We start from the raw sequence: 26425 nt of genomic DNA on the forward strand, positions 1-26425 counted from the left end.
CGAATTAACTTATGCTTTCTTTTACTTAAGAAAATCTGGTTTGATTGGCTTCTAATTAAACAGTAAATTGATTAAATTTTTCGGCGAGGTGATTAGGTGTGTAACTGAGAGCAGTGCAGTTGATGTTGTCTACATGGACTTCAGTAAGGCTTTTCATGAAATCATAGAATCCCTGCAGTATAGAATGAGGCCATTCAACCCATCGAGCTTGCACCAACAACAATCCCCCCTATGCCCTATCCTCATAACACCATACATTTACCATTTGATTTGATTTGATTTGATTTGATTTGATTTATTATTGTCACATGTATTAACATACAGTGAAAAGTATTGTTTCTTGCGCACTATACAGACAAAACATACCATTCATAGAGAAGGAAATGAGAGACTGCAGAATGTATGTTACAGTCATAGCTAGGGCGTAGAGAAAGATCAACTTAATGCAAGGTAAGTCCATTCAAAGGTCTGACAGCAGCAGGGAAGAAGCTGTTCTTGATTCAGTTGGTACGTGACCTCAGACTTTTGTATCTTTTTCCCGACAGAAGAAGGCAGAAGAAAGAATGTGCGGGGTGCGTGGGGTCCTTAATTATGCTGGCTGCTTTGTAGACAGAGCCAATGGATGGGGGGGCTGGTTTGCATGATGGATTGGGCTACATGCACGACCTTTTGTAGTTTCTTGCGGTCTTGGACAGAGCAGGAGCCATATCAAGCTGTGATATAACCAGAAAGAATGCTTTCTATGGTGCATCTGTAAAAGTTGGTGAGTGTTGCAGCTGACACGCCAAATTTCCATAGTCTTCTGAGAAAGTAGAGGTGCAGATTTCCTATCTATCGTGTTGGCATGGGGGGGAACCAGAACAGGTTGTTGGTGATCTGGACACCTAAAAACTTGAAGTTCTCGACCCTTTCTACTTCATCCCCATTGATATAGACAGGGGCATGTTCTCCTTTACGCATCCTGAAGTCGATGATAATTTCCTTCATTTTGTTGACATTGAGGGAGAGATTATTGTTGTCGCACCAGTTCACCAGATTCTCTATCTCATTCCTGTAATCTGTCTCATCATTGTTTGAGATCTGACCCACTACGGCAGTGTCGTCAGCAAACTTGAAAATCGAATTGGAGGGGAATTTGGCCACACAGTCATAGGTGTATAAGAAGTATAGTACGGGGCTGTGGCTTGTGGGGCAAATCCCCCTAACACTGAGGGGCAATTGAGCATGGCCAATCAACCTAACCCGCGCATCTTTGGACAAGGTCCTGCATGGGAGACCGATCAAGAAGGTACGATCACATGGGATCCAGGGCAATTTGACAAATTGAATCCAAAATTGGCTCAGTGGCAGGAGCAGAGGGTAATGGTCAAAGATTGACTGGAAACCTGCATCCAGTGAGGTACCTCAGTAATTGGTGCTGGGTCCTTTGCAGTTTTGTAGTGTACATTAATGATCCAGTTGCGAATGAGGGGACATGATCAGTAAGTTCACAGACGGCACGGAAATTGTTGGTGTAGTAAATAAAAGGGAGGAAAACCTTAGATTATAGGATGATATAGATGGGTTGGTCAGGTGGGCAGAACATTGGCAAATGGAATTTAACCCTGAAAAGTGTGAGGTGATGCAGGGCAAGTAAACTCTGGGCTTGTCTCTATAGTGTTTTTCTCTTCTTCCTTTGTGCGATTCATCATGATGCACACTGTTTTGACATCTTCTGCTGTTTTGAGGAGATTCAGGGCTACATGAGCATCTTTGCTCCAGAGGGACAAAGATTGGTAATGGAAGACATACAGCAGCTCAAAGCTTCGCTTGTCACCAAACCTCAATGGTTCCAGAATCATGCCAATGACCAGAAGTTGGATTCCCCTGGGCCCATAAAGTGACATGCCTGTTGTTCATGGCCAGCTGTCTCTCAGCCACTGTTCCAGCCACTGTTGGTTGTTTATTTGCTATTGAACAAATTTAAATGACAGCTCTGAGGCTCTGGAATTGTCAGCACAGTATTACTCACTTATGAAAACAAATTGCTGGAACCCTATTCATAAGTGATTTTGTTCAGATGTTGCAAAGTTCAAACTATATCATTTACAGACTAAGTTCGCTGAATACTCTTATTTTTTTATTCATTCATGGAATGTGGGAAATACTGGCAAGGCAAGATTTTATTGCTCATTTCTAATTGGCCTTGAGATGGTGTTGATGAGCCGCCACCTTGAATCGCTGCAGTGTGTGAGGAAGGTATTTTCCACAGTGCTTGTGAGAAAGGGAGTTATCAGATTTTGACCCAGAAACAGTGAAGGAACGGTGATTAGTTTCTCATCAGGCACTGTGACTTGGAGGAAACACACAGCTGGTGGTGTTGCCAAGTGTCTATTGCTCTTGCTCTTAGTTTTAGAAGGCGCGGATTTATCAGATGATATGGAATAAGCCTTGGTGAGTTGTTGTAGCCGTGCATGTTGTAGATGGTACATTGTCGTTACCATGAGCCGGTAGTGGGAAGAGTCAATGTCAGTTGACCCTGATCAGCAGTTTACGATGCCCTTCTTCAAATGAATTTGGATCCCCATGCCAGTGTTCATGGCCATCACACATTTCCATTGGTCACTCATCATACCAAAGTTTTTCTCTTTAGAGTGACTCCCTCCCGCAGTATTACACACATTGCTTTACTACATTCATAAAGGTGCTCTTTTATGTTAAGTACCTCTTAAAATACAGGACGGTCAGGGTATTATTCCAGGTTTAGTGAGATTCCACTTGTTAGAAACTCTGAGGTGTTTTACAAAGTCAGTCTCGACCATAGGTTTTGCACTTTGATTTTGGCATGGGTGAACATAAGGTGTTTCACTCCAGGTATGATTCAAGTGTTCACTCAGAAGCTTTTATCAAACAAAGTTTATTTAAGAATACAGTTAACATATAATAAGAAAATTAGCAATATTTTTACCAATTACAAAAAAGCAACCATGATATTGTATTAACCTTAACAGCTAAGTATACTGTTCCAAGTCAAACAACCCCCAAAAACATACACTCCTTTTAGGCTTAGCACAGGAAGCAAGTATGCTCACTTGATGCTGGATTTTGCAGCTTTGTTATACCTGCTGTGAATTAGTCATTTGGATGTTGAATTATAATGCTGAGGCTTTCTAGGCCTGAAACTATCAGCACACCTCCAGAAAGAGAGAGATAGAGACACTGCTTGCCTTTAGCTTCTAGCTAGAAACTCACAGACAGCAGAATTTTCATTCCAGAGAGAGAGACAGAAAACATTGCTTTTGGTCTGCAGCCTGAACACTTCTGACAAAAATGAAATTAAAAGCTTGGATTTTTCCTGTTCGAAAAAAAACTGTCCAAAGTCAACACCTGACCTATCAATCATACTCCACCCAACAATTCCAAATGGGTCATAAAACTCCAGGATACTACACTGGGCCATATAAAAAAATAAACAAGATGTCCATTACATTGCTTCAACACCAATTAGAGGACATTGGCTCAGACATTATGGCAGCAAAACAAAAAAGGCTAGTCCTGCTTAAAAAAACTGCAGAGAAATATGATTAAAATCCATTTCTTTAAGGCGCAGTATTCTCACACACGATTCAAATATTTTCTCTTTTGCTGCAGATGAGCGTTTTGAAAGATGAGATCGTCATCCTGAGCAAAATGCTTCTTTTCTTTGCTTTCACCCACACCATGCAGCAACATAAATCGTGCAAAAACTCTTCTGCTTTCTCCTTAACTAACCCCCCCCCCGCCCCCCGGCCCCACCCATCCCCAAAGCTGGCATTCTTTATATCATAAATATGAAATGTGTTTGTGTTGCAGTCCCTTAATTATTCAAGAAAGGAAATTGTCACTGTGATAGTGGAAGCTTATTACTGATGCAAACACCTAACCAAAACTGAATTTTGATTCTCACCAGGCTTCTACTGGAGCTTCCGTTATTAATATTTTCAGACAGGGTTTAGATGGTGCCAGTGGGATCCTTTTTTATTCCTCATTCATATGATGTAGGGATTGATGGCAAGGCTCACATCTATTGTCCATTCCGAATTGCTCCAAAGAAAATAGTGGTGAGCCATCACCTTTAAGTGACTGATGAGTACAGTTAAGAATCATTCCTCTAGATCTTGCGTCACATATAATCCAGATCAAGTCAGGATGGCCAATCCCCTTCTCTAAAGGACATAGTCAACCAGATGGGTTTTACATCAATCTTTTACTTTTGTATTCACTGTTATTTATTTAATTAATTGAACTTAAATTGCCCAGTTGTTGAGCTAGGATTTGAACTCGTATCTCCGATCGTTAGTCCAGCCTCTGGATCGCCAGCACAATAACATGCCGATCTCCTGGGGCACGCCTCACAATGAGCTAAAGGCTGTGCTATGTCGTAGGTGCGTTGTCAATTAAATGTGATGAGATTACACAGGAAGTAAGCCTGACCCTTACGGGAAGCAAATGCATAGGTAAGAATTTCAGTACGTTACTAAGTGAGAAGCTGTGACATTGCTCATGGCGCGTCGAAGATTGTGTTCTTATCAAGAATGTTTGATGGGAAAATGAAGCACAATAGAGTTCTGGGAAAGTATGACAAACGCAGGAACTCCATGCTGTGTGTGGGACTTTTAATATAGCTGATGTCCCTTGCTGATACTCATGGTTAATCAGGAAATACAGTTGGTAATGCTGCATTTGTTTAACATTGAGGGACTGAGAGCCATTAACTGAATCAATTGGGAATTTTTGTTAAAATTGAATTCCAAACTCTTTCTATTATTCAATGAAAGCTGTAAATAAGTGGGTCTTAATCTTTATGCATTTGACCTTAACCCCTTACAACAGCAATAATTTTCACATATACAGCTTATGTAGAATGTCTTAAGGTCCTTCCAGCCTTCCCATTTTTGAAGCTATGGATTCACAGCAAGGTCGTATCAGTTGGAGGTAGGCTTCTACTAGTTAGCTGTACAGGGGTAGTGAATGGGTTTTGCTACATTCTAGTTTAGCTAAACAGTGACGGGGCTTCTCAGGTCTGCATGTCTGTCTGTCTCTGTCTCTCCTTCTCTGTCCATCAGTCCATCTCTCGACCTTCTTGGATCACTGCAGTCCCTAAGATGTAGGTACACCCACACTGCTGTTAGGGAGTGAGCTCCAGGATTTTGATCCAGCGACTGTGAAGAAATGGCAATATATTTCCAAGTCATGATAGCAAGTGACTTGAAGGGAAACCTCCAGGTGGTGGTGTCCCATGGTATCTGCTGCCTATGTCCTTCTAGATGGTAGTGGTCATGGGTTTGGAAGGTGCCGCCTCAGGAACTTTGGTGAGTTCCTGCAGTGCATCTTGTAGATGATACACATTGCTGCCACTTTTTGTCAGTGGTGGAGGGAATCAATGTTTGTGGAAGGGGTAGTAATCAAGCGGGCTGCTTTGTTCCAGAGGGTGTCAAGCTTCTTGAGGTTTTTTTGGAGCTATACTCACCCAGGCGAGCAAAGGGACTTCTATCACACTCCTGACTTGCGCCTTGTTGATGGTGGACAGGCTTTGGGGAGTCAGGAGTGAGTTAGTCACCACAGAACTCCTAGCCTTTGACTAGATCTGCTAGAAACAGTATTTACATAGCTGTCCAGTCCAGGTTCTGGTCCATGCTAACCCCCAGGATGTTGAACGTGAGGGATTCAGCGATGGCAATACCACTGAATGTCATTGTCTGTGTCATTTTCTCTCTGCCTTTCTCCGTATTCCTCTTAAACTCTCTGGCTCTGTCTTTTTTTCTCACTGTTGCCACTAACTAAATTAGGGTGTTCACATTTTCTAGCGATAAAACCCAGTTGTCAATAAATTATTTTTTAGTAAAAGAAATTCTCAGAGATTTTTGGTTTGCACTCTTTAGGACAATCACATCAATACTAATGTCAGGAGAAACAACAATTTTATACTGTGGAGAGGATGCTGATTTGATGACAAGTGGACTCTGATTGGTAGAGACATTGCCATGGAAAATGTACCAGTTAATAGTAACTGATAGTTAACTGCCAAGCATTATTTCAAAAATTCAAACCAGGCACCTTAACTCTAACTGGTGAAGGCATTGTCCTGAGGAATGAACCAGTGAATGGCTATCACTTATTTTGTTTATCTGAAACAGGACGATGTGTGTACATGTTCTTTCTGTCTGCAAAGACAAGTATAAGCCTCCAGTACATGCAAATGTGCCACACTGTGAGCCAAACTGACAATCTTAAATTAGTTGCCAGTGTAATTTTTAGCATACTGAGGATTATTTGGCATATGTTTTTCTATTACAGACTCACATCAAATGTTGGAAATTATGCTTTGCATTTTGCAAGTACAGGCTGGTTGTTTGTGGTCTGTACTTTGCCCATGGCAAACAGTGGAAGAGATACGCTGTTTAATATGATCCACAGGTCTATAGGACATACGGACTACATACCAAGCAGCACACTGGCACTGAAATTCGTATACCACGTTGCTCATTTGTATGATAGGCAGAACATCTTTTTGGCTTGACAACAGCACCTTGCTAGTGGCAAATATCACTCGTGTTGCTACTCCATGGTAGCAACTTCACCTGTTGCTGAAATGTTTCAGATGCCTTGTCCTTCAGAATAATCTGAGATAGACTGGGCAATTTTCAGGGCCAAAAGTGATGGCCTTAGGCCTATTCATGAGCTTGCATGATATACAACGCAAAATAATATGATCAGGGTAGTCATTATCTCACAGGATGTCTTTGATGCACCCTATTTCAACATCAAGCTTACATGGTGAGCAAATGTCTCAGGTCCTATATACAATGTTGGCGATAAAGCCGATCTTATAACATGTAGAACCCTGAGAATCCTAAAATGTGTCTTGACCGGTAAAGGTAGGCTTATGGTAGACTGTGGTAGGGAACCCCCTGGCAGATTTCTCAATGAGTACGTCAAGGAAGGGAGTTCATTTGGCTGCTCCATCTCAAAGGTAAATTTGAGTTCAGGATAGAGCCCATTAAGATCTTAAGAAATTATTACATGCTGCTACGGATTCAAATATGACAAACGTATCATCCACATATCAGAAATATGCAAGAGGTAGAAGGTTAGGTGTTAATACATTGAAGACATGTTTCTCATGGAACCCAACAAAGATCTTTGTGAACGCTGGCCCTAGAGGGAACGATGTGGAGATGCCGGCGTTGGACTGGGGGAACGCCATGCCAACATCATCAATTTAGACATACATGGTGTTGTTAAATCTGAACTCAGCTGCACAAATTGCCGAGTTTAAAATCTCTACGATGGCGTGACCAGATCACCATGATATAGCGGTGCAGGGCAGCATATCTATGGCGCCCTTAAGTGAACAGTGGTGAATAGACTAGCAAAGTCAAATAAGCACATGGACACAGCATTGTTATTGAAATGCAAATTTTGCATGGTCTCCACCAATGCGAATTTAAGATCATCAGTCAGGCTTACAGTGTGGCACATTTGCAAGTACTGGAAACTGCATGTATTAATACACAGGACTCTGTTCTTTACAGACAGAAAGAACATGTACACACATTGTGCTTGTTTCAGCTTAACAAAATAAGAGATAGCCATTTGTTGCATCATTCCTCAGGCAATGCTTTGGCCAGTCAGAGTTCAGTTGCCTGGCTTGAATTTTCAAACAGTACTTGGCAGTTAACTATCAGTCACCATTAACTGGTGTATCCTCCATGGCAATTTCTCTACCAATGAGAGTCCACTTGCTAACCAATCAGCATCCTCTCTTCAGTATAAAGTTCTTGTTAGCCCTGACATACAGCACTAGGTTAGCCCTTGGTATTCTTGTGATTGATGGAAGGGCGGCATGGTGGCACAGTGGTTAGCACTGTTGCCTCACAGTGCCAGGGACCCGGGTTTGATTCCCAGCTTGGGTAACTGTCTGTGTGGAGTTTGCACGTTCTCCCCGTGTCTGCGTGGGTTTCCTCCGGGTGCTCCGGTTTCCTCCCACAGTCCAAAGATGTGCAGGTTAGGTGAATTGGCCATGCTAAATTTTCCCTCAGTGTATCCAAACTGCCGCCGGAATGTGAGGACTAGGGGATTTTCACAGTAACTTCATTGCAGTGTGAATGTAAGCCTACTTGTGACTAATAAATACACTTTACTTTATGAGTGAAAGAGTGAAAGTTTTGACAAAATGTCTTTTTCAGCAATACTCAAGTTCTGTGCTACAAATTACTATTTAAATTATTTTTGTTTGTTATGGTGCTTTCAAATATCGATTGTTCCACCTTGTTTAGAATGAACAAGGGTATTGTCTCCACCAACATGTGTGCAGTGCAACAGAGAAATGTCCAGCCATGGTCTCAAACTGCAAGAAATGAGCCAATTGCATGGTGCATTCAGCTTTCAAGGGTACATTAGTTGCATTTGCTTCAAATAACAGTCTATAGTGTTGGAATTATGTCACTCCAACAGTGGGGAGGAGGCCCAGCAAGGCCCCACCCAAAGTATCCCCTATTATCTTAATGGGCATCTCATTCTCTTCTAATGGTCAAACATCCTTAGGTCCTCGGCAGGAATTGCCCAGCTCTCAGCCAATGGAAGATCTGCTGCAGTCTTTCAAGCTTTTAACATTTAATGGGGTAGCCTATCAGAACTTCCCCAGACACAACGCCCTGATGTCAGAGAGGAATAAGGTGGTTAGGCCAAAGTTCCATCCACTTGTCTCTTCACTGGAGTTTAAAATTCTGAATTGTAGCATACCCAGCCCAAATTCCTGTCCTTTTCGGGCATCAATGTTACAGTCATGTGGGAGTCCCGGAATTTTAGAATCTCTCTGAACCTCTGTCTTTCTCTCCCTGTCTCTCTCACCTTGATAGATTTCTAAAGTTCGTACACCATTTGGAATTTCTGTGTTTTTACTTGTCATAGCTCCATCTTGTAGAACTCACTCCCTCAATCTTCTCACCTTCTTACTTTTTATCCCCCACATTCATAAACTCTCTACTCTACCTCTGGGCTGTGTCTTTGACTGACCATCCAAAATCATTTACCGCTCTTCCCTGTCTCTCTGAAGCTGAACATCTTGAGGGATCTTATTAAGATTCCGAGGCACGACACAAAAGTAAGCTGTTGTTGTCTTTGTTTGTGAAAACATTTAGAACATATTACCATGGGAACAACGTGCGTTGTCTCCCACAAGCTGATGTAATACCTTAAACCTTCTGTCATATTAAAAGATCTGTAAGCTCCAAGTAAATAAAACCTGGTAAATGAAATCAGTGACATCCTGGCCAGTTTCTGCTTGCTGTAAAATATGTACTTCCCCGTCGAAACTGCTGGCTGATGATGGGAAAAGAAGCATTTTAGTTCTCTGATCAATTAAATATATTCTCACACAATATGTGCTCAGTGTGCACGCTCTTTAAATGACCTATAGTTTTATTGTTTTTCCATCTGTGATCAGACATAACAGAAGTGCGTGAAGCATCTGAAAAAACTGACCTTTATCAACTGTGGCCAGGCGATCTGATAAGATCTTACTGGTTAAAATAGCAAATTGCTCCATCTGCCAGATTTAGAAAGTCCTGTCTCACCCCCGCCCATCTAGTCCAATAGGGGATAATATCACAATTTCAATTATTGTGTTGTAACTGGTTTCGGTAGACTTAAAAGCACAGAGGAACCAAGTCCAAAGGTTAAATTGTCCTCTGTTGCAACACACGCTCACCATATCTGTAAATCAGAGTGGTGTAAACAGCTTTGAAACTCATCCAAACCCTACCTGCCCCCATATTCTTGTACCACATGAACCTCGACATCCTCTACTCCTGTTCGTGATGGCCAACATTGGCTCCGGGATTCTCCCAAAACAAAATTAATTGCCCAACAGACAGGGAAAATAGGAGAATTTCCCGCCTGTTTTTTGGGAGTACTTACCTGAATGAATCAGACTGATTCACGCTGAAAAGTAGGGGGCGGGGCCTATTCCCACCTGAGAGGCCGGCAGCAGAGTGCTGAGAATGCCACTGCGCATGTGCTGATTTGTCAGTGTGGAGATCGGTGCATGCAAACTGGCCCCTCACCGCTGGTCTCCCGGTTGCTTGCCTTCAATCGCTGGCCAGCCCCAGAACCCCTGATTGCTGGCCTTCCCAATCTGCTCTCCCGATCGCTAGCCTACCAGAACCCCACCCCCCAAGACAGCCCTGATCTTCACCTCCCCCAGGGCTTGCCCCGATTTCCACCTCGCCCCGGGCATGCCCCAATCTCCACCTCCCCCTGGGCTTGCCCCAATCTCCTCCCCCCCACCCTGGGACAGTCCTGATTTCCCCCCAGGGCCAGTCCCGACGTCCACCCTGATAACCACCCCCCATGGCCAGGCCTGATCACCCTCCCCATGGCCAGCCCTGATTGCCCCCTCATTCCCTCCCGCCCAGATCCCACTTGCAGATCCTCCCCTCCATCACAAATTGCCACCCCAATAGGCCCTGACCCCCCAGAATGCCCTGCCCCTTGGCCCCACCCCCTTGGCACTGCCCGGTGCTTGGTGGGCAGTGCCAATGTGCCTGGTGGACCGTGCCAGTTTGCCCACTGGGCAGTGCCAGGATGCCAAGCTGGCACTGCCAGGCTGGCACTGCCGAAGGAGCATCTTTCCTTGCCCCCCAACCTCCCGCGGGGGCCTCAATGGCCTTTGTTCCCACCAGTACTGTGAGGATGCCTGTCCCCCATTCGTGGGGAGCGGTTGTAAGCCCCACTGAAGTGAACCATTCCCAGCAGGGGGGTGGGGAGATGCTAGCGAGCCAAGAGACTACTGCGTGGAGCTGAATACTCTGGAAAAAAAGTGCCTCAGAAAGTGCCTTGTAAAAGGCCTCCCCGCTGTTGTATCCTGGCCCGCTGCACTGCTCAAGCAGCACAGCAGGCTGGGAGAATCCCGGCCATTGAATTTCAAATTATTCATTTGTCTGTCCTCTATTGCCTTGCCTTCCTTCGTTCTGCAATCTTCTTATATGTGCCTTTCTGCAGTATTCGATTATTCCACTCTGGTCATTTGTTGCATTCTCCTTCCTATTCATGTTGTTTATTCATGGTGGTAAGTCATCTGCTGCCTGGGCTCTGTTCTCGCTGGGGTACAGATCACCTCATAGAAAAGGTAGGTACTGCACAGAAGTATCAGCGTCAAAGTTATCATTTGGACAAGCTTCGATTGCCTTGGGTGCTGGAGGGGACCCTCACAGATTTTCCCCCTGTATCAGCTAAGGTTTTTACCTGGTTTTCTCTCCTTCGAGGGGATCACCTGGGATGAGTGGTGGGGATGGTGTGTGGAGAATGTAGATAAGGTAACACCATTGTGTGGGACAGACTGCATGGACCAGAATTTCTTTAACTGCCCACCAATATTTACATGCTCCTCATCGCTTTCTATCTTCAAAAACCATCGCAAAGCATAACTTTGTTAACCAAGCTTTCGGTTGCCCCTTCCTTGTGTGACTCAGGTTCAATGATTCATATTTTATTCTCTCTATTCGAAGGGTTATTTAAATGCTATTTCTTGTTTCAGGCAAAGATCAGCTATTTGAAGGCAATGCTTCAGACCTGACACGTAGAGAAGTGCATCTCTGCAAAACTGTTTGCACCTTTTTTATTTATTAGTGTCACAAGTAGGCTTACATTAACACTGCAATGAAATTACTGTGAAAATCCCTGAGTCGCCACACTCCGGTGCCTGTTCGGGTATACCGAGGGAGAATTTAGCATGGCCAACGCACCTAACCAGCACTTCTTTCGGACTGTGGGAGGAAACCGGAGCACCCGGAGGAAACCCACGCAGACACAGGGAGAACGTACAGACTCTGCACAGGCAGTGACCCGAGCCGGGAATCGAACCTGGATCCCTGGCGCTGTGAGGCAGCAGTGTTAGCCTTGAGCCAGTATCTCCTTGTTCTCACTCCTTTGTATAGCTCGTACAACCACGATATTTAACGTTGTGTTTGTGAATGTCAGTGCTGAGGAAGACCAGGACAAGGCGATCAGCACTTCCACTGTTTCAGAAATTCTGCCTCCACCTCAAAGGCCACAGGTCAGAAGAGCAGCAGATGGGTAGGCCAGACAGCCAGCTGGTCAATAACAGGCTACGACAGGTCAGATACTTGTACCAATCCAGCTCACTTTGTGTCACATCCCTCCGTTTTCAGCCTGCGTGGAAATCTGTGCTCATACTTTTAGTAAATGTTTTCCGACAGTAAGGCAAAGGCAAAATATGGCAGCAGCTGGAACTCTGAAATAAAAACAGGAAACGCAGGAAAGGCCTTTGTTTCTGTCTCTGTACAGTAACTTGTCACCCTGCCTGCAAGTTTGTTGAATTAACTCTCTGCCAGGTTAATCCAGTACCTCCTCTGGGCAAAACCTTTGGCTTTAGTTTGTTCTTCAGTCAGTCAGCAAGGACCACAAATGTCTACATGATGGTGGATGCACCCGACCCAGCACAGGGCTTGAAAATGTGGGCTACCTCCTTGCACATTAAGAAAGAAAAGCGGTAAAACGCTAGCTTTGTAACACTGGGACGGGAGATCTGGGAGGAGATCCAGATGGGAGGTTTGACAGGAACCTGCCACTGAGCCACCACAGGATCAAATAAGGACCAACAGACCCAAATCATAAATTGATCTTACAGGCAAAAAATGTTTTCCAGCAATTTAGTGACTAACGCTGTGACCTTACTGCCTGCAGTAATAAGTCTGAGGTGTTCAAATACTACATGGAATGTACAGCATAGAAACTGGCCATTCGGCCCACTGCTCCTTGCTGGATGTTGAGGCTTTGGAGAGGGTACAGAAAACATTTACCAGGATGTTGCCTGGTATGGAGGGCATTAGCTATGTGGAGAGGTTGGAGAAATGTGGTTTGTTCTCACTGGAAAGACGAAGGTTGAGGGGCAACCTGATAGAAGTCTACAAGATTATGAGAGGCATGGACAGAGTGGATAGTCAGAAGCTTTTTCCCAGGGTGGAAGAGTCAATTACTAGGGGGCATAGGTTTAAGGTGCGATGGGCAAGGTTTAAAGGAGGTGTACGAGGCGAGTTTTTTACACAGAGAGTAGTGGATGCCTGGAACTTGTTGCCGGGATAGGTAGTGGAAGCAGATACGGTAGTGACTTTTAAGGGGCATCTTGACAAATACATGAATAGGATGGGAATAGAGGGATATGGTCCCCGGAATGGTAGGGGGGGTTTTAGTTCAGTCGGGCAGCATGGTCAGTGTAGGCTTGGAGGGCCAAAGGGCCTGTTCCTGTGCTGTAATTTTCTTTGTTCTTTGTTCATGCTCCATACTTCTGTCACTCTGTCTATGTAATACTATCTAAATACTGCACGTCCTTCTATTCCTTTCTCCCTCAATTTTGTATCTAGATTCACCTTAAATGCATGACAGGGATGAAGTTTTTCTCTTCCAAACTGTTTGCCAGAGCCTCAAGCAGCACTGACAGGAGCACAATCCCGTAATATATTCTGGTTGCGCTGTGCACCCATATACTGTGTCTTACCTAAGGGCATCAGAATGGGACGCTCCAGCCAAAACCAGCGGCAGCAGTATAATTGCGTGGAGGTGACATGGTGGTGACATGTTTGCTCGAACACAGATAGTCCGATGGCGAAGGATTGAACTGGAACCCAGTCTTGATGAACTTAGCAATCTTTATTTACAGAGATACACACCTTCAATCAGCAAGCCCTCTTTCAGCCTGCTCCTCTATGTATCAGCACCAGCCAGTTCCAATTAATGCCCACTGCCTGAACACAAATAATACCAATTGATAATACAGTTAACAATCATAGCACTGCTCACAACACTTCTCTAGGATCCTGTCAGGCTGTATCACAGACCATGGGTGATACAGGACTGAACTTCACCTCGGAGTATTTATAGATAGGCTGCTGTTACCCAACGCAGATAGATTTTTCAATACTTTGGTTGCAGCAGAATTGAATGAATAAGGTCATCCAGCTCCCAAGGTGCTTGCCTTGCTATAAGCCACTAAGACCTGTGTCGGTTCAAAGCCCCTGTCCCCTAATTTGAAGGAAGCACTGGTTTTCCTGGCAGCAGCTTTCCCAGACACTGAGTCAATGCACCAAAACTAAGCTTGTGATGCAGCTGGGAGTTCAGACAAGTTCAAGACTGGTTCATGCAGAAGAAGGTGCATGCACTCTCTGATTTACACCGGGGAGTGGAGTTTGGGAGGACGAAAAAAATTGTCTGCTTAATGTCAAATCAATGTGTTTGCTAACGGTGGCAGCTTGCTCATGTGATGGTGAAAATGTCTGAAGCGGTTTGGCTGCAAAGGAGAGCAGATGAGATCTCCCTGCTGTCCTGGCCACGAGGTATCCCTCAGCCAACATCAGTAAAACAGATTATCTGGTCATTGATCTGTCTGCTATTTGTGGGACTTTGCGATGCACAGAATGGCTGCTTTATTTGTTACAACCGTGACTACACTTCAGTGACTTTATGAGATACCTAGAAACAACCTGAACTTGTGAAAGATACTAGATTAATGCAAGTTCTTCCTTCGGAACAGTAATTGTCCCTTTAAAACAGGTAAAACGTATAAGTATTTCAGACACCACCCGCAAACCACTTCACCATATATTTTGTGAAGTTTGTCGTTACTGCAGTAACAGGCTCAATAGAAAGTCTTACAGCACAGTTTTAGAGCAGTGCAGCGGGCTAGGAGACATCAGCGGAGGCCGTTTAGCGGGCTCACCACTGGATGCGACGGCCTCCGCACATCTCCAGCTCCAAGATTTTTGGAGTCATCAGCTCCGTGCCACAAATTGGCAAGGAACTGATTTAAATATTTAAATCTGCATTACTATTTCATTAGTGGGCCCGGGACTGAAGTCTCTGGATCCCCTAGCATCTCCCTGCCCCGGGCCAGGAGTGGTTCACTCCTGTGGGGTTTACTCCTGCTCCCCGCTAATGGGAACTGTAGGAGGCCATTCGGTGGGGGTTCGGAGGGGGGGGTGGGGGTTCGGCTGCCACAGTGGCAGAGAGAAGGGGGTGATCGGGGCTGGCCACCTGGGTGGGAGATGTCAGGGCTGCTGGGGGGAGAGTCGGGGCTGCTGGCGGGGTTTTGGGGGGTTGGGACTGCCAGGGGAAGGGCGGAGGGGAGATCAGGACTGGCGAGGGGCGGGGGGGGGGGAGACATTGGGGCAGCCAGGGATCGGGGGGGTGAGGTGGGTCGGAGGGGCAGTGATGTGGGGTCACGGGGCTGGCCAACAATCAGGCTGGTCAGCGATCAGGAGGCCAGCAGTGTGGGGCCACTGCGCATGCGCGATCTTGATGCTGACAGATCGGCGCATGTGCAGTGGCTCACTCAGCACTATGCTGCCGGCCTCTCGGGTGGGAATTGGCTCCGCCCATAGGTTTTCAGTGTGAATCTTGCTTGGGCACTCTGCCATGCTCAGAGCTTAGGAAATTCATTTTGAAAATCCTGCGAAAAAAAAATCTAGTTTTCTAGATTTCGGCACTTAGAATATTTGGGGGGGAAATCGCCCCCATGGGCTCTGAGTAATTAGTTCAATTTGAAAGTGATAGTCTGCTTGTTTAAAGCAGAACACAATCTATAAAATCAGGTAACAGGCAATATCCCTCTGAGTATGGTTAAATTAAACAAATTGAGACCTCACTGGGAGGCAGATATATTTTAGTTAGCTTCATCTGCTTGCAAGGTGATAAAAAGACGGGAACTGTGCATTTAAAATTGTTTCAATTAGTATTCTAATTCACAACTTCCTCAGTGAGGGAATGGAATTTCTATTCTAAATATATTTATTTTTATCACATATTTTCCGGTTCATTGTTTATTTAAAAAATGAGCTTAATCTTTTAAAATGAGATTGAAGTGCGATGCGATGGCCTATCACTTATCAATGACTTGTTGAGCTGTAAGAATAATTCCATTAGCTGAAAGATAATTGAAAGACAACATTCATCACACATTATTGTTCAGATTCGTTAAGCAGCAATGAGGCTGGGTTGGTTGTGTAATGGATTGTAAATGTGGTTTGGGTTGAAGTTGCTGAAGGCAGTGTAGTTGTGTGATCAGTGGTGAGCCGTTTTCTTGTTTGATGGCACCAATACTATGGTGGGTTATGTGATGAAGAGAGTTGGGTTGTGTGGGGTTGTGAGGGGGGCAGCGATGCTGCAAGAGGGAGTAGTGTTACCAACCCTCCAAGGGTTCAAAATCAATCTCCAGGACATGCAACCCTGGAGAAAAATCATCTTGACACTTTTTTTGTCATTTTCTTTACACATTTGTCCTTCACAGATACAAAAATATTGATAATGGGGTTGGGGGGGCGGGGGGGGGGGGGGGGGGAGGGGGGGGGGATGGCGGTGGGGAGGAGGGGGAGGCTCTTTGGCTTATAGTCTGACATCATCCAATTGGGTAACGAGTGTTTTTGCTTCCCTATTAGCCTTGGAAGTCAGCGCATCCACAAGGATGGATGTGTTGTCCGACTAATGTTTGGGGAGCATGGGGCAAGTCATGTGATGAAGCTGCCGGGCATACTTTAATCACAGTAGGCAACCCTAAAAGGGAGGCAGTTCTAGGCCCTGCAATAGATGATAAAGGCAGTTTGTTTAACGTTTATTTATTAGTCTCACAGATAGGCTTAGATTAACACTGCAATGAAGTTACTGTGAAAATCCCCATGTCGCCACACTCCGGCACCTGTTCAGGTACACTCAGGGAGAATTTAGCATGGCCAATGCACCTAACCAGCATGTCTTTTGGACTGTGGGAGGACACCGGAGCATCCGGAGAAAAACCATGCAAACACAGGGTGAACATGCAGATTCCACACAGACAGTGAGCCACCCAGGAATTGAACCCGGGTCCCTGGTGCTGTTAGGCAGCATTGCTAACCACTCTGCCATTGAGTTAGGTTGTGTAATGTTGAGAAGTTTGGTTATGGTGTTGGTGAAGGATCATTGCGTGATGGATGGTCATTGTAGATTGGTTGAGTCATGGTGATGGACAGCTATTGTGTTGCAGATGGTGATTGAAGTTTGGTTGTGGCTTGATGAGTGCAGCTTGCTTGTGTGTTGGTGATTAGTTTGGGAACCCCTTTTTGGGAGTGAGATTGAATTTCCATTGCCTAATGAGCAGCTGATTTAGAAATTTTCAGATGTTTCCAGCTGAAGTAAAAATAGAAAATATCAATGCGTCAAATAAATTTTATATGACTGATATTTTAGTTCCCACATCAACAGGACGTGCCTGTGTATTGGCACACACATACACACACATACAGGCATGCACAAACACACACACTCACCAGGAATAAGAGGAATTAGAGGCCAATTAAAAATCTAAAATAATAGATAGTTAAGTATCCTTGAGGTGGAGGTTTTAAACATTGCAGCTGATTTAGCTTAGCTGGTTTCTTAGATACGGTCAGATGTAGGAGATCTTGCAATTATTCTGAGATCTTGATTTGCTGGTAGGTTTCTGGTATAGTCTGGGCAATATTCTTACTCTAAGAGAGAGAGAGGGAGAGAAAGAGAGCAGCCTTCAACCTGTTTCCTCTGACTTGTCTGCAATCTACCTCTAGTGGTTGGGCTGTCTTACCTTCAAATGCTTCACCCATTGTGTATTTCAGGGACTGTCAGTGGCAGATATTGGTTTAGGGCGGCGTAGTGGCACAGTGGTTAACACTGCTGCCTCACAGCGTGAGGGGACCTGGGTTCGATTCCCAGCTTGGGTCACTGTCTGTGTGGAGTTTGCCCATTCTCCCTGTGTCTGCGTGGGTTTCCTCCGGGTGCTCCGGTTTCCTCCCACAGTCCAAAGATGTGCGATTAGGTGCATTGGCCATGCCGAATTGCCTCTTAGTGTCATGGGATGCATAGGTTAGAGGAATTAGCAGGGTAAATATGTGGGATTACGGGGATAGGGCCTGGGTGGGATTGTTGTCGGCGCAGACTCAATGGGCCGAATGGCCTCCTTCTGCACTGTCGGGATTCTATGATTTATTATATCCAGGAGTTCACATTTTTAATGTCTCTTCCTGAGACAGTTACAAGTTTTGATGGGTATCTGGGTGACAGGAAATGTTTCACTCTTCACACTCCCTTGAGGGTGATTTGTTGGTTCCTCACATTGACTCTGGAATGTGGCCTTACATTTTTGAGCAGCTTGTTCTATCTCAGTTCAAACTGCAACATTTCCAGTCGGGTTGAAAGTTGAAAAATCATATTTTCAAAAATTAAGGGGCTTGGCTTCATAACAGCATCGATAAATGGGTGGAAACAATAAGTGCAGGAATACACTCTTTTTGATTTGAACTGTCTTTTTAAGGAATCTTGTATTTTTCACAATGATCTGGTAGTCTGTGGAAAATGAATCAGGCAATGCGAGCTTGTTAAAGAAAAGCTAGTTCTTGCTGTAATGCATTGAGTGTTGCTTTCACTGTGGGATTCTGTTTGCTCTGTTCCTCCTCACCAACTGCTTTCGTGACGGTAAATATTCCAGTTCAGCAGCTATTGCTCTTCCAAAAGACATTGGGCTGAATTTCCCCCTGGGCACCAGAACCATTTCTGGGTCACGAGCCAGTGTGTTTAATGGAGCACCCTGCTGGCTAACTAACAGGCTACCTCTGCCTATTAGGGATAACGGGTAGGTTCTGGAGGCAGGAGCTCAGGAGCGCGAGGCCCACAGCAGGAAAAGCCTGAAGCCTGCACCGTGTGACCAGTGGAATCCCTGCCGACCCAAGCAATGGAAGCGGCAAGGACTCACTGCAGCTATCCACCAGCACCGGAGGAGTGGCTGAAGCATCATGGGGCACATAGCAATGGGAGACAACTGCCTTCACAACTTTTTACGCTCAATGGCAAGATTGTGGGATAGGAAGATAGTACCTTGTCATTTTCTGCAGTACTCAGTTAAATCTTAATCATTATACAATGCAGCCACCTCTCCTCACTTGCCAGGGTGAGGACACAGTGGCAAGAGTGCAACCACTTAGTACCTCACAAATTGGCTTAGATAGCTGCCTGCTGCAGCTGTTGGTTGCATTGTTGTTGCCATCAATGTGCTCCCGCCTCTGGTAAAAGCACAATGCTGCGGGAATCCCTTGGGGAGCTAATCCGATGCTTGTATCATTAAAATGGGAAGGCGATGGCCGACTGGTATTATCACTAGACTATTAATCCAGAAACTCAGCTCATGTTCTGGGGACCCGGGAATCCCGCCATGGCAGATGGTAGAATTTAAATTCAATAAAAAAAATCTGGAATTAAGAATATTTAGGAATCTATATCCATAACTGTCACAAACCATGCGGATGTTACCTGTGAAGGTGTCTCCACTTGTAACACCAGTTCATGGTGGTGTGTGGTTTTGTTTTCAGAATGGTGTGAAGAGTCATGTAAAAGCCCCCAGTGAGAATAACCAGTCCAGTCATCGTGTAACAATTACTAAAGCTATTTGTGAAACTAAAGATTAGACAAATACATACAACTCGGACTATAATACTCTAAGACAATTAAATACATGAATTACCAAACACACATACACCTTATATAGAAATTACCCCTTGTTCCAAAATTTATATCTGCGCTCTCTGACCTCCTTAAGATTTTACTGTTCCAAAACAACATCCACATGAAATAAATCTATAAGTCAAATCCAGCTTATAGTTACCTCATAATAGAAGGCAAATGATCAAGTCTGGGAAGTATCTTTTCCTGGTCCAGCAAAGATATTTCAACTGCTTTTGTGAAAGCTCTTGCACTGCCTTGGCTCTAAGATTTCCTAGATGTTAAACTGGACTCTCAGATTCTGAGCTGTAAAACTTGCTTCTCCAGCTGTTAGTTGTTAAAATGCCTTCTTAGCTGAAATCATAGGAATCATAGGAACACCTACAGTGCAGGAAGAGGCCATTCGGCCCATCGAGTCTGCACCGACCACAATCCCTACCCCCATATCCCTACATATTTTTACCCGCTAATCCCTCTAACCTACACATCTCATGACACTAAGGGGCAATTTTAGCATGGCCAATCAACCTAACCCGCACATCTTTGGACTGTTGGAGGAAACCGGAGCACCCGGAGGAAACCCACGCAGACACAAGGAGATTGTGCAAACTCCACACAGACAGTGACCCAAGCCGAGAATCGAACCCAGGTCCCTGGAGCTGTGAAGCAGCAGTGTTAACCACTGTGCTACTGTGCCGCTGTTGGATGTTAAACTGGCCTCTCTTCGATGAGATGTTAAACTCGCCTGCCTGCATCTGCAGATGCTAAAAATTATACCCTGGTTCCTCTGTGACCACCCCCTCCCCCCTCCACCCACCGTGTATTTGGGCTGTCTGCATCTCTCACATTCCGTGACTCTCAAAATTGGTATTTGTATACTTCCACTGATTTCTTAGTCATCTAGGTAAGCTGTTACCTGATGATGTTTAAGTTTAAGTTTAAATTTATTTATTAGTATCACAAGTAGGCTTATATTAACACTGCAATGAAGTTATTGTGAAAATCCTCCAGTCACCACACTCTGGCGCCTGTTCGAGTACATGAGGGAGAATTTAGTATGGCCAATGCATCTAACCAGCATGTCTTTTAGACTGTGGGAGGAAACCGGAGCACCCGGAGGAAACCCACGCAGACACAGGGAGAATGTGCAGACTCTGCACAGACAGTGACCCAAGTCAGGAATCGAACCAAATCCCTGGCATTGTGAGGCAGCAGTGCTAATCACTGTACCACCATGCCGCCCTCTAGCATATTTACACTTGATACTGTCTGCTAATCCTGTTACAGAGAAAGGCCACCATCTCATCATCCCCTTTGAATGCTGGCTATTCCTGTCGTGAGGCAGATCCATGACAGTATATCACCTTGGTTGAAAATGTTTGCATTTAAAATCTGCAGTTAATGGTAGATGTCACTTCCAAGCAGGAATATAAACTGCTTGGTCTCACAATCTGAGGGTGATTCATAGGTTTTGTGTCTATCTACTTGGCTCTGGGGTAGGAATGTAATTGGTGGACAGTAGAAGTCTGAGGGGGATGTGACACTGCTCTGCCAAAACCAGCAATGCCAGTAAAAGGAGGAATGCTCACAGCTTCCAATGTTCATCATTGTTTATTAAAGACAAGTGGAATGTGTAGGACAGGTCCCTTATCTCCAGTAGGTTGTCACATTTAAATTTCAAGGCCAAAAATTATTCCTTCCATCTGTCTTAATACAGACAACAGGGGCTGTTGAACTATAGTATAATTGGCAAATTATATTACAACCATAACCATAATTCAGCAAATAGTCTATGAAATGCTTTTAGACGTCTTGCAGCTTTGAAAGATTTTATATACATTAATTTCTTCTCCTTTCCTTTGCTTTTACTTACTTCAAGCTGACATAGTTCTGTGTGTTAAGGGCAATGAAGATAAAGGGGCACCTTCTGGATTGCTAGCAATGTATTCACTCCAGTCAACAGCTGAGATCATTGAAGTCACAAATGGTAACGTGAAAGAGTGCCTGAACAGTAATACTGGTTAATGTGTAATTGGTGAGGCAATAAGCCATTTGTCCGAGGATAGTTAAAAATCTATGTTATAACAGAAGGGGTATTCCTGTCAGATCATGCCATTGCCAGTTAACTGTGACTCTATTATAACAAGACTTCAGTAGTTACCTTAGGCATCTTTCAATACGCACAGCCAGAATGCGTCCTTGCGGGTACTTATCATCCATTACTACATGTTTTTCAAATAACTGTTCAGACAATACATAACCGCAGATTAAAAAATCTGTTTAGCTACCATCAAGCGCCGCACTAAAGCACGGTTCATCAATGTGGGCGTACAGGCGTAGCAAATATTTGCATTGAATGAAGCTGTTGCAGTCATTGTTGATGAGGTGGGTTCTGTTTGTGAAACTATGAGACAGTAAATGGTGAAACTGTCAGTATGAGACCATGGTAGGAAACAACGCCAGTGGGCTGATGCTGGTGGGAGTGGACCGAGTTCAAAATAGATGAATGACATTTTATGATAATATCTGGTTTACTTCTTGGACCCCACCTTTCCTGTAACAGTTCCCTTTTTTGCCATTTTTACATATCTTTATTAATGAACTATAAATTTCTGACAATTTGGCATATCATTCATTTAAGTCTATTATGCATTCAAAGATTACAATTAAGTCTTAGACATCTGCCAGCAGTCTGGAGACATATTGATAATGACATACTATTTGTATCCTTTATGGTTTGATAATTTGTAGGTTTGCTTAATTCTTGCGTGCAGTCTTTCTTTGATCAGAGTGAAATTATTTTATTGAGTTTTTCTCCAGTTAATGCTCACCTATCTAGTGCCAATCATGCAATTCTTGGTTCACTCTGGTCAATTTTCAATTCAAAGTTAGTTGCTTGTTCTGTGTGGTCTGTAGATTTCAAAATATAACCCACAATATGGGACATACTAGTTTGTACCCAGGACTAGAGTGCGAGACTCTGAAATGATTTGTTTGTTGATCAAATACTGACCCAACTATAACCGCGAGAGGTCACAGCACTAAATTGCTCACAATAGGAAGCAGATGAGAAGATTTCCATTGGAATCTAATACAGAGAACTCGTTTTGTCTCAAGGAAATCTTTTGCTGTAAAACACAGAGCACACATTTATAAAATAAGGCCCACATGAATTTATGTGAGTGAGATCGATGTAGTTGTTGGTCGCAGCCTGGAACAATCCTGCAGTGTGTTCAGGGCGACATTATGCTGCTTTTAATGACTTGTTGCACAGATAACTATTTAATCTACATTGGGGACCCACATGTTCCTATTGCTTAAATTATACACAAAAACCTACTGAACTGGTCAATAGCATTATTACACAGAAAGTACATCGGAGAAACATACCAGTCAGACTAACTGGTCCCTACTGGTGTTTATGCTTCACGCAGTCTCTGACAACTCTGTTTCATCTCACTCTATCAGCATTGCACAGTGCAAAATGTGTGGTGTTATGATGATGATAGAAAAACACTAAATTATGCACAAAATGTTGAACTTCAAATTAGATCAAAATACTGGATGTACAAGTCAAAGATGGTTGAGGATGTAAATTAAGTCACTGGCTTAATTGCTAGTGAGTGACACTAAGATAGATACAATGGGGCACACCCTATTCCCTGATAAGGAGACTTACCTCAAGCTAAAAAGCAAGCCATACAGAATCGAATGGCAATCTCCTGTGGCGATAATGGGAGATTATTATCATCTCATTATGAATGATCCTGCAAACTACGTCCCAGACCGGATTGTGGATTTTGTCTGCCAGGAATATACAAAGACTGAGATAAAGGCCAGCTGCAAATCTTGGTCAGGTGTCGATTTGTGCTGGGTGTGTTGGTGTGTAACATCAAAGCAGCAGTCACCCTGATTTGAGGCAGATAAAATACAACTTCCTCTCTCTCTGATTGTTGAAGCAAGCCAAGTCAGTCAAGCCGCAGCTGAAATGAAAACTGGGCAGCTTTTCTGACAAACTGCAGAATATTAGAAACCCAGAACTGACTGTTCACCTGCTGAAGTCAGCAGTACTCAAATCACAGATCTGAATGGCCGCAACAATTCATCATCTATTCTTCACAGACAAGCTGTATACTTCTGTTCAACTTATTTTGGACTCCATTCAAATTTCTAACCTGTATGAAGGTATATATATGTATTTTATCATTTTCTTGTGTTTAATAGTTAATAAGCTCACTCTTTCTTTAACTCAAGAAAGCCTGGTTAAATTGGTCCCCTTTAAAACATAAATATTGGGCTGGGAATAGGTATTCACAAGGGGAGAGATCTTTTACATTAATCTTGTTGTGATCAACCAAGGTGGTTGAAAAAAGATGTGGAGACAGTTCACTCAGTTGACCTAGATGTGAATGTGGGGGGGTATGATCAGTAAGTTTGCAGACGACATGGAAATTGGTGGTGTGGTAAATAGTGAGGAGGAAAGCCTTAGATTACAGGACGGTATTGAGGGGCTGGTTAGATGGGCAGAACAGTGGCAAATGGAATTTAACCCTGAAAAGTGTGAGGTGATGCATTTTGAGAGAACCAGCAAGGCAAGAGAAAACACAATGGATGGTAGGACGGTAGGAGTTACAGAGGACCAGAGGGACCTTGGAATGCATGTCGAAAGATTCTTGAAGGCAGTATGACAAGTGGATAAGGTGCTTTAGAAGGCATATTGGATACTTGCCCTTATTAGCCAAGGCACAGAATGTAAGAATAGGGAAATCATGATGGAGCTGTATAAAATACTGGTTAAGCCACAACTAGAGTACAGTGTGTAGTCCTGGTCACCACACTATAGGAAGGATGTGACTGCACTGGAAAGGATGCAGAGGAGATTCACCAGTGTGTTGCTTAGGCTGGAGCATTTTAGCTATTAAGAAAGGCTGCTTAGGCTGGGGTTGTTCTCCTTAGAGCAGGGAAGGCTGACAAGAGGACCTGTTTGAGGTTTACCAAATTATGAGGGACATAGAAAAGTAGATAGGAAGAAACTTTTCCCCTTGTAGAGAAGTCAATTAACAGGGGGCACAGATTCAAGTTCCCATGGAAGGTAACCAATTGAGGAATCTTGTCCAGGTTAACAAATTTGGGGAATCTTGCCCTTTCTGGGCAAGGTCATAACAGTAGATATGTGCTATCATCAACCTAAACTATGCTGATATTATTATGGCTCTCAATTATTGTCTTTTCCCTTCTGATTCTTTTCACTATTGCCCCAGCAATGACCGAGATTTGTTTCTATTGGTGTGATTTATCCCCAGATTTTCCTACTGTGAGTTAGTGGAAGCAGAACAACACATGTTTATGTTCCATCTCTGGTGATGCTGTGGTGTTGCAACCTTCGTTTGTTTTTATCCAGGGGGCAAACATGGGCATACCAAGCAAACTCTGAATAATCTACCCTGCCACCTACCAACCTTCCATTTGATTCAATGGTTTTCTTAGAGGTGTGCCTCTAATGGTATGGATGCTGTGACCATAGCTCTGTCTCTCTCTCTCTCTTTCTTGTTTTTCTCACTCCACAGAGAAACAAATAAAGATGCTTCCAATAAATGTATCTGACCACTCTAGAGGTAGGAAAAAAACCCAAACACAGAGAAGGGCTGATAGCTGTGGGTTTCATTTGCTATGATTACATTCTCTGCTCCTGTCCCAGCCACTGTTAGGAGACAAGCAGATGAGCTACTGCGCTGCTTTTGGCAATGGATTAGCTTCAGTTGGAGATTTTCTCATGTCCTTCGTATTGTGGGCAGTTTAGTGCCTGCCCATGGTTAGATTGTCAACAAACAAATTATTTTAGCACCTTGCATTCTAGTTCTGGGTACAAAGTCTTACGTCTTCACACCCAAATCCTTTTCCTTCTTCACCTTGCATCCCTTTCATGATTCTTGTGCCAGTGATGCATCTTGCATTTTTATAAGTCTTAGTGCCATCTGCTATGTGTTAACTCATGTTTTGAATGTACAAATAGTTGCAGCTAAGACTAAGACCATTCAGCCCAACTACCATCTGCAGGATGCACTGCAGGAAGCATCTTCCAAACCCACGATCACTGCCATTTAGAAGGGCAAGAGCACCAGATACCTGGGAATACCACCACCTGGAAATTCCCCTCCAAGTACCCACCATCCTAATTTGGAAATATATCACTGTTCCTTCACTGTCGCTGGGAATCCTGGAACTCCCTCCCTAATAGTACTGTGGGTACCTACTCACCAGGGACTGCAACAGTTCAAGAATGTGATTCACCGCCATCTTCTTGAGGAAGAAACTAGGAATGGACAATAAATACTGGTTAGCCAGCGACACCTACATCCCATAAATGAATTTTTAAAAACTGGTCTATGACGGTGCTTATCCTCCACAATGAACACCACACACCCAAACTGTCTAATCCAATTGGCATAATTCTTCCTCCCCCATGAACTTGTCCAGTTTCCATGTAAACCCGTCTATGCTATTCATCTCAACTCCACTTTCAAGTGAAGAGGCCTTCCCTGAACTTCATTACGGGATAGATCAATGACTACCTTATACTCAAAACCCAGGGCCGAAATCTTCCGTCCTCGTTTATGGCTGGGATTTTCCGGCGACGCTGAAAGTTAATGGGATTTTGGTTGGAGTGCCAAATTTTCCGTTCTCACTCCGAAGAGGTCCCACCACAGACGAGACTGGAGAATCCCTCCTAGTGTTGGATCTGCCTGTGTTTGTCTGAGTCTCTTTGAAAACTATCAGTTTCCATTGCAACTGTCAGCAGAGCACATAACCTTGTGATGATGTGAAATTTTGATCCAAATTTTCTCGCATAAATGTAGCAGCCAAACTTCTTGTGGGTCTTTGTAACTCACTG

General features: G+C 44.0%; 1 long non-coding RNA gene across 1 annotated transcript in view; it reads left to right on the plus strand.

Moving 5' to 3' along the window:
- Positions 1-4437: 4437 nt before the first annotated feature.
- Positions 4438-26425, plus strand: part of LOC144497902 (uncharacterized) — a 94964-nt gene continuing 72976 nt past the window's right edge. Inside the window, exon 1 of the long non-coding RNA XR_013498574.1 lies at positions 4438-4475. This is a non-coding gene — a long non-coding RNA (uncharacterized LOC144497902). The remainder of the gene's footprint in view (positions 4476-26425) is intronic.

This window comes from Mustelus asterias, chromosome 8 (genome assembly GCF_964213995.1).
Source record: "Mustelus asterias chromosome 8, sMusAst1.hap1.1, whole genome shotgun sequence".
Lineage (NCBI taxonomy): Eukaryota > Metazoa > Chordata > Chondrichthyes > Carcharhiniformes > Triakidae > Mustelus > Mustelus asterias.